The sequence below is a fragment of the Nicotiana tabacum genome, chromosome 16 (genome assembly GCF_000715075.1).
Source record: "Nicotiana tabacum cultivar K326 chromosome 16, ASM71507v2, whole genome shotgun sequence".
NCBI lineage: Eukaryota > Viridiplantae > Streptophyta > Magnoliopsida > Solanales > Solanaceae > Nicotiana > Nicotiana tabacum.
Genome location: NC_134095.1, coordinates 153,690,789 through 153,701,173, shown reverse-complemented (window position 1 = coordinate 153,701,173; position 10,385 = coordinate 153,690,789).

The following is a 10,385-nucleotide window of genomic DNA, read 5'->3' as shown; positions in this document are numbered from 1 at the left end:
TCGGACTAAGATTTGGTATCTTATCTTGGGAGAAAAATTTCATCAGACCAAGATTTTGACTCTAGGAGATAAATCGTCAGACTAGGTCCATTTTGTTGTGATCTTAGGAGAAAGATTCATCCGACTAAGATTTTATTATATTATCTTGGGAGAAAAATTTCATCAGACCAAGATTTTGACTCTAGGAGATAAATCGTCAGACTATGTCCATTTTGTTGTGATCTTAGGAGAAAGATTCATCCGACTAAGATTTTATTATATTATCTTGGGAGAAAAATTTCATCAGACCAAGATTTTGACTCTAGGAGATAAATCGTCAGACTAGGTCCATTTTGTTGTGATCTTAGGAGAAAGATTCATCCGACTAAGATTTTATTATATTATCTTGGGAGAAAAATTTCATCAGACCAATATGTTGACTCTAGGAGATAAATCGTCAGACTAGGTCCATTTTGTTGTGATCTTAGGAGAAAGATTCATCCGACTAAGATTTCATTATATTATCTTGGGAGAAAAATTTCATCAGACCAAGATTGTATCGGGAGGGAAATTCATCATATTAGGACTTTTTATCCTAAGGGGAAAATGTAAAGATCAATGATTTGAGAAACTTACCTTCGTAATTTTTTCTTTTCTTTTCTCCTTCCTTCACGCTGCTTTGTTCTTGCTTGCTGGGGATAATACCACTGCGGGAGTCTTCTTTCTTCCCCTCCTTCAAATTCAATTTTTTTTCTTTTTTTTTCTTTTTGGTTTTTTTTTCAACACTGTTGGGGATATAAGTGTTATCTTTTTGGGATAACGTTGTTGAGGATAACGCTGCTGGGGAATTTTATCCCTTCAAATCGATGCTTCATTCTTCTGGAAGCTGCTGGGGATGATAATGGTTTTTGCTTTTCTGAGCACAAATGTCATCCCTTTGTTCTGTCTGCTGGGGAACAACTTCTTTTATTAAAACTTGTTATGCTGGGGGTAAAACTGGTTCAAAGACCACTTCCCTTGAGACTGGTGCTATATTCATTCTAACCTGAATGGGTATTTGACTTCCAGAAAATTTTCCAAATGAAAGGAAAATTTTCTGCCCCAGTTTGACAGTCTCCCTTATGGCATGCATTTCTGTCATCAATGCCACTTCCTTTACCTGTTTCAAATTAAACAAAATTTGTTAGTTTAAAACGCGGTGGTTGGTTGTGATACTCCTACTGGGGATGGTTTTTCCCTTTCTCCTTCCCTGCTCTGCGTTCCAAAACTTGTTGGGGATGATATTATTTGCTGGGGATAATCCTTTTCTGCTGGGGATATCCCTCTTCTTTCGTGGCATGGCTCGGAAACTTGCATTTTCCCGACCTTTTAGTCTCGCATGAATTTCCCAAATCATGCTTATTGTTTTTCTTGTTTTGTCCACGGGCTCTGGTCTTGAGGTTTAATAACCTTTGATTTCGGCAAGGATATCCCTCTTGACACTCGTCAATCCTTTTGCTGGGGATATCTTTCTTGACACTGGCCTTGCGCTTGTTCCTTCCTGACTATACCACTTGGATGTATTAGTCAGATCTTATCTTGGAAAGCTGATGGCCTATTTTGAAGTCATTTCCCACTGGTTCTGACCAAACAGACTCTACTGGGGAATTTTCTATGAAAGGAGAAAGATAAAGAGGAACAGAATAAAAGACAAAGGAAAAAGATGACTCTTTAACAAAAGAAACTATAAATAAAAAAACTATCAAACGCAGACACCGACTCTAATGGTCATGACATGCATATGTGGCCTATCCTCTGCTGTCAATCATCTTTCAAGATCTTCAATTGGCAATTCCCCATCTGATTCTTAATCTTATTCGACTTGTAGTGCCCGAAGGGTTTTCACTATCAAGCCTCTCTCATTTTGGGTTTTTCTCTCAGCTTTCATCGCCTTATGGTGTCCGTGAAGATTTTCACCGATAAGACTCTCTCATTTATATCACTTTCTAGCTGGGGATTTGGAGTGTTGCCGGTATGACTCTCTCTGCTGGAGATTAGAGTCCTTTCTGCTGTGGAACAGAATGTTATGTTCGCCGGTAAGACTCTCATTTGTCTGACTTGGCATCTTTTGCAGACTGGTCAGAAGGTCTTTCTTTGGACCGTAATGTGGGTTTTTTGGATAGGCTTAGAAAGAAAGGGTATTAAAGGCTCAAAAACAAATCAAATTTGGGGTTCAAAATTACAACCTTCGAAATCATATTTGTTTACAACAAGCGCAACTTTTGCCCCAGTTTCTTGCTTGGGGATTATTTATTTATTATTTATATATTTTTTTAATTTTTTGTTACACTATGCACACCATGCACATTATGCACACTATGCACCCTATGACCGAGCTGTGAGGCGCCTACGTATCCTCTTTGAGGAATCAGGTCAAACGTAGTTCCCAATTCCTCTTTTTTCTCCTGACTTTTTTTTGTTATCATTTTTCTCTTTTTTTCGTTTTTTGTTGATTTTTTTTTTACCTTCCAGGCTCGTATTTCCTAGTCGTTGTTATTGATTCCGAACGAGGGGTATGAAAGAAAATAAATAAGGCTCAAAAGGGGTAACGAAGGATAAAGTGTTTAGGTAGCAGAACAAAATGCCTTCGTCATTCCAGTCTTCAAAACATGCCAAGTGCAAACAACACAATTGAACATAGATTTATAGTCTCTTCCGACGGTGCTGGTCTTGACAATTATGTTAAACACTTGCTTTTCATTTGTCATTTCTAAAGCACTGCTGGGCGACACTCTCATTCTCATGAATGACCCTCATGCCAATTTGGCGAATCTTGCATTTAACGGTCTTCTTTATGTTTTACTTGCCCCAGTTCCACATGACTCGGGCTTCAAATAATCTCAAACCGTTCTTATTTCCTTTAAATGCTTTGATCACCTTCCGAGGGTTTTATGATTAACTTTTAAGACTAGGCCCAAACTGTGTGCGCATGTCATGTTCCTAGAATCGGCATTGAACAAAAATGACAAAAGGACTAAACAAAAAGATGACTAGAAATAATAAAAGACCGACTTTTGTATTAGACTACCGGCGAAATGGTTTGAATAATAAAACAAACAAAACAACCAGAATAAAATCCTAACACAGCCTTGACAAAACTTAAACAAACTGATATGACAAATCGAAAAGATAAGAAGGTTTGACACAAGACAATATTCGGATTACAACCCTAATAATAATCCGGACAATAGAAATGACAACAAAATAAACCACCAACAGCTTCTCTCTTGCTAACCAAGGAACGGAGCGTCCTCCCATTTTATCAAAATTGGCATCTTAGCCACTAAGCTTTGCATTAGTATTGCCAAGACCATTATCAGCTTCCATATCATCAACCTCCATCAACGAGTTCTCGATAGGGTTCGAGTGCTCCATGTCACTGTTATCGATCACAATCCGCCCTTCTTGGATCATTTTCTCTACTTCCTTTTTCAAATTACGACAACTCTCAATGTTGTGCCCTATGACATTAGAGTGGTACGCGCATTGCGCTGCCGAATCAAAGTTTCTTGCATGTGGATCTGGAGTATATGCGGGGAGCGGCTCAATCAAGCCAGCATGCTTTATCCTTTCAAACAGACTTGCATAAGATACTCCGATAGGGGTGAGAGCCTTTCCTCGTTTCAGCAACCTTTCGTTCCTAAATGCTTGATTGGGCCGGAAACCTGATCCAGGGGGCTTTCGATAGGCTTGTGAGGGTGGATAGGCCTTCTGTGGAGCTGGGTATTTGGAAAGTGAAGCCCGTCTTTGGGAATCTCATGGAGAGAAGTAGCATTGGGGAGGGGAGTAGCGTGGACGAGTGATGGAGCTACTCGGGTAGCTAGGAAAGCTGTCATAAGTGGGTTGGGATGGAGAGTATGGGGGATGGGTAATGCCAGAGTTTGAAAAGCTTGGCGGTGGTGGGGGTGGTGCTTTCCCAGTTATCCATGCCTGATACATGTCTGCCACATGTTGTCTCAGCATTTTCACTTCTTCTACCAACCCGTTGTTCTGTTCGACCAATTGTTGTCGGTCATCAGTACCGACCCACCCTGTTCTGAGGTTCTGTGTCATTTGCTTTGCAGGGAGGAGTTACCACAACCAACCACTTTTCTATATATGAACACAGCAAAGGGAAGCCATCACGTTAGTGTCAGGGCATTTGAGAGATAATCATATATTAGAGATGCAATGCACCTAAGCAGTTAAACCGTTCTATCAGAGATGCGATGCACTTGCGCTTTCCTTTATTTTTCTTTATTCCTTTTTTTTCTTTTTCAGTGGTGGTCGAATCTTATGGAGATTGCCTACGTATCATGACCCCGCATGAATCAGACCTTGCGTAGTTCGGACCAAATAAAGATAAACAACAATTTTTCAATTTTCATATTAAAACAAACTGGGTTTCATAGGTTGAAAGATGACCAACAAACTCAAAAATCAAACAACCCACATATTCTAAACAAAAGATTTACAAACGGCCAGCTTCCTTTCCCCGTTTGACAAATGCAACCAAACGGCTATTTTTGCAAATGTGGCCCCTTCCAAATTTTGAGGCCGGAGAGGATTATTTTATGACACTTTAAAAACTTGTCCATTCTTTTATGAAAATAGCCTTTCGACAACTGAAAGATACTCTAAGGCTATTTCAGCAAGAACGGTTTAAGACACTGTCGAAGCTAGCTCGACTTATTTTTGACTAAAAAAAATTCACCTGACCGTTGACTCTTTTTTTTTTTTCAAATTACAATAAAAACCAGGTGTTGCAAACACGGCCCTTCAGCCCCTCGGGGACGAAGATTTTTAAGGCTGTGTGGGTCAACTGGACCAAAATCCTAAACATGACCCAAAAAGTGGCTGTTTATGCAAAGTCAGCCTTCCGGCGTCCTTTTCGGGAACATTCGGCTATGTCTTGACAAAACAGCGTCACCCGACTTCTTTATGACAAAATTAAAATTTGACATATATTTTTTTTTATTTATTTAATGGTTTTTGGCTTATTATAGCAAAAAGGGGGGTTGGACCCGATGAGGGTTGCCTACGTATCTCACATCCGGTGAGAATCAAACCCGCGTAGTTCGGGCCAATTAACCGAACTATTTTAAAACAGGATTTTTTTCTTTTTCAAAAGCAAATAACAAAACCACTTTCCAAGCACGACTCTTTCATTTTCCTTTTGGCATTTTCAGAAAATAATAAAAAAAACTATTTTAAAAGTAAGACTCTTTTTTCATTGTCATTTTTCAGGGGAAGACAAACTATTTTCCTTTTTATATATTTTTTATATATTTTTTTTAAAAAAATAAATAAGACAAAACAACGACTTTTTTTTTCTTTGCTTTTAGTAAAATAAACTAATAAGACATTTTTTTTCATTTTCTCAAATTTTCTGCAAGAGTTTTGACGGTATTCGGGCATTGGGTTTTTTTTTTCAAAATAAACAATCAATTCCCTAACCGTTTATTTTTTCCATTTCAAAATATTGTTCTTGATATTCAAAAGTCAGTCAACACACAAGTCCGAATTAAATAAATGCGCAAGTAGGAGCAAGTAAGATGCATCAGGATGGTCATTTTCATTTTTTGGTACACCTGTCCTAGACAGACCCAACCCCTGTGTTGAGCCTCCAAAGTCAAATGCACGTGATACAAACAAACGCTCCTACTAGGGATCCGGCATGTAGCTGAGTTATTCTAAGTGAAAAACCTGAGGTATATTGTTCTAGCCCTGGCTTACCCAAGTGGACAGCTTGAGCCGAAATGGGGGCAACGTACCGGGAGCACGAAAGTCTGCCCGGCCTAGTTACTTGTCCCAACTTCGTCTTATTTGGTATGACTTCTAACAGAAAGGCGGGCCACGCGCACGTGTACACCATAAATTCAGAAGACTCAGAAAGAAGAAGGGTTTCGTAGCAGTTTTATATACACAATTCAGATAATATTAAAGCGGTAAAAGCATCATTTAGCACATTAAGCATATATCATGTAAAAATCAGATAATAAATAAAGCCAACTATAACAGTTATTTTAAGCTCGAATTCTTGAACCCTGAACCAGTGGTTCTGGGTCTAGTCCCCAGCAGAGTCGCCAGAGCTGTCGCACATCCTTTTTCCGCCCCCACGAGGGTGCAAGGGAGTTTTCTCCAATTAAAGGACAGTCGAAACGGGATTTGTTTGTTTGTTTCAGAGTCGCCACTTGGGAATTTTAAGGCGTCCCAAGTCACCGGTTTTAATCCCTGAATCGAGGAGAATATGACTCTGTTTGTTATTCTGCGAACCAGAAATCCTAAGTAAGGAATTCTGTTAATCCGGAAGAAGGTGTTAGGCATTTCCGAATTCCGTGGTTCTAGCACGGTCGCTTAACTGTTTTTATTCTTGGCTTAATCATCTCGATTTTACATTTTTATTGCATGATTTTGTTACCGCTTCTGTTTAGATTGTTTATAATTAAAGACCCTTCTTTGAATTGAATCACGCATACGTGTATTCGTTTTATATATTATATATTTTTTAACGTGAGAAATCGTGTCACGCGTACGTATACACAATGATATTGATAATATAATTATTATTTTTTTCGAATTTTTTTTTATTATAAAAATAGACTTAAGTTCGAAATTGTGCTTAAATAAAATTAAGAACGTCTGTCGCTCTTGTATGATTAAATAGTGAACTGCACATCTCGAGTTATATGAAATTAATATGGATAATCTCCGAAGAACCCCTTTTTATTAAATGTTCGCTCGAAGTTGCGCGAACGCATAATCCGAATTGCTTTTAGAAATATAATCAGGTTACGCGAACGTATCCCTAATCACAAATATATTCTTGATGGTAATATAAATTTGTTTACAAATTATTTATTACATCCATATTATTTTTATATGAAAGCCATAGAGAAACATTGATTTAGACGTCTCTATATTTTCTTGAAAAAAAACATTCAAAAGTTATTATGTGTTCACCGCAAGTCTTATTTTACGCGTATGAATTATATTCCTCCAAGCCATTCAAATTTAAAGAGTAAAAATAAGCAACGTGTGATTAATATTACCATTTTTCTCATAAATACAATATGTGTAAACCCAAAAAGTGAATGGCGTATAAAACTAAAAAAAATGATTCACAAAAGGAAGTGATGTTTTCGAAGAATTTTCATTATTCTATTTGTAGCAAACGCTATTTACACATTTTTGACTTAAAATGTTACAATTTATAAATCTCATCCTTCTTTTACACCACTTGTTTTTAGTCCGAGGTTATAATTATTTAGTTAATTTTTTATTACGAAGATTGAGTTTGAGATAAACACTAACTCTGCCTATGCGAATATTTACAAACACTAACTCTATATTTTGTAAAAAAAAATCATCGACATTATTTCATACATTAAAAGAAATGAGTTGATCGCGTTCCTAAAATAACTATGCCATTTGTTGTTAAGAAAGAGAACTAATCTACCAATTGATTTAATAAGACGACATCATCTAGCCTTAAACAAAATTGGATATTTGACAAAATAAGCTAGTAATGTAATTTCTGGGTATTTCCGTACTATTCTTTACTTAGCTAACGATATCACAAGATTTAATTAATGGCCAATTTTCTGCAATGTTCCCTATCTCAACAATTTAAACAGTAAATGTCATCACTAGTCCTCAAAACATATAAGATTATCGTGGAATTTACTACTCCAGAAGGTTAATTAGTTAACAGTTTATCATGTCAAGTATAATACTATATTAACCAACTAAAACAAAACTGAAACTTAAACTAATAAAATTTAAATGAGTAGAAGACATCCTTATAATTCCAAACTTCATTTACTTGCCATGTTGAAGCTTTTCATGACATGAATTTAAAATATATACCTGATATTGGAAGCAAAAGAAAATGAAGATGAGAATCAGCAGCAGTAATAACAGTACAACAACAACAACTGCCCAGCAACAGTAACAACCCAGTAACAGACCGGTGGAGTAGTAATCCCAAAAACAAAAGCTTTAAGCTTTGAATGAAACAACAACCATTAATACTAATTTTAAACAAAGAAAGAAAGCAGAAGATTTTTTAGTTTTTATTTTTATTTTGAAAGCTTAAATATTTTTCGGAATTTTTCTTTCTCTTAAATGTTCAGCCCTTTTTTCTCTCTTCTATTCTCTGTCCGTTTTTTCTCTCTATCTGTATGTGTATTTTTTCTTCTATGTCTCGTATGTTCTCTTGTCTTGTGTTCAAGACTTCATATATATAATCTCATCCCATAAATCTTTTAATCAATTAAATCAATACTTTTTCTCTACCCAACCCATTATCTTCCCACTCATCCCCATTACATTAAATAAACATATCACACCACCCCATTTCATTTTGTCCCTCATGCCTAACATAAAATAATGCAAGATTCCCCCTTTAAATTTTGTCTTGTCCCCCCTTTATATTAAATAACCATATCACAACCCACCCCATTTTATTTTGTCCCCCATGCTTCATATAAACAATTACAAAATGTATAATTCCTAAACTACCCCTCCGACCCTATTGCAAATTACTATTTTACCCCCGAAAGTACTATAAATTACCAAACTACCCATCAGCTATAACACATCAATTAATCAAACTTAACCAAAATATATGCAATATGATTAATTTCTAACAATGTTCAAACAACAAATTTCATGAACATGATTTCTTCAACATTTCAACAACAAAGCACATGAACATGATTTCAACAACATTTCAACAACAAATCACATGAACACAAATTGAACAACAAAGAACAACTAAAATTTGATTGAAAAATATTTTAGCAACAAACAATCCTATTTTCGGATTCAACAACTACGACAAACAAGTATATTTAGATTTCTAACTTCAATCATATTGAACTTAAAATCAATTCTAACAACATTACAACCAACAATTCCTATATTAAACTTTATGAGACAAATTCAAGAAATAATCACAAATGGTAAACAAGAAATCAAGCTATACAAATTTCGGATTCAAGAACAATCAAACAAAGTATGAACATGAATTAAATCTATTTTAAACAACAAACATGATGGATTTAAACGATTAAACCAACATATTTCTCTAACACAACTAAATTCTTTAGACAAATAACAAGATCGACGAAGAAACAATTATGAACTTAAACTTGAACTTAACAATATTAACAATTTCTAACAATACATAAACACATGAAACAAATTGAAGAAACAATTAATTAAATTTCAATTTGAATCTAACAAACATCAAACTAACAAATTCTTACTTAAACAATAAAACAAACATGAAATAAACATGAAGAACCACTAATTAACTTTCCATTTGAAATCTAAAAATTAATTCAAACAAACAACATGAACAAACTAGAAAATTATTTTAACGACGAACAAACCAAACAAGAATTAAATCATTTATTGATTTTGGATCCGAAAATAACGAACAAAAATTACGGACAATAAACGAGATTCAAAAACCAACTAACCGGAAATGAATCAACGACGAACTTCGATTGTAAACAAATCTGTCCAAGCCTCAACCAAAGCTCGAACGAAGGACGACGAAGAAGATGAAGCAGCCCGCAGCTGGAACGATGAAGTGAAGCAGCACATGTCGATTCAAAACAGCAGCTGCCCGACCTCGTCGTGACTGGAAAAATGAACAGCATCACGGCAGCAACAACATCGCGGCAGCAACAGCGGCGACCATGGCAGTAGCTGTCCGTCGACGGGGACGATGGGGAGAAGATGAAGCGAAGCAGCAACTCACATGATGGGTCTGTTTGGTTCGCTTGAAGCTGAAAGCAGAAGAAGCAGCTACGGCAGCCATGGATGGAGGTCGAAGCTCGAGCTTTGACGAAGAACGGAGAAGATGAAAACAACCACCATGGACGACGATGGTAGAAGCTGTGACGGGCAGTCGCGGGGAGCTTGGTGTTGAAGATGATGAGCGTGAGGCAGCAGCTCGGAGACAGTAGCAGTCACGGAAATCTCAACTATGGGCTTTCATGGTGGAGCTCGACGGACTGGTTGTTGGTTCGGTCGCGTGCGGAGGTCGTTTGGTTGAGCCGGGGTCGTGAGGGTGACGTGCGTGTGTGTGTGTAGCCATGGATTCTTGAGGTTGAAGGCAAAGGGAAGCCATGGGAGGTGGAGAAGCTTGAGGAAGAAGAAGAAGATAGGAGGGGTGGGGGCGGATGACTTAAGTTTTTTTAGGGTTTTCTTCTTTTAATTTTTGTTTTGTTTTGTAAAATGTAAGACAAAGGGGTTTGGGTCTTTTGGGTTATGGACTGGGTCGACCCAGTTCGAAATGGACTGGGTCGACCCAGTTCGAAATGGACTGGGTCGTAGGGAAGATTGGGCCATTTTTTGGGCCTGTGGCTTGAAAT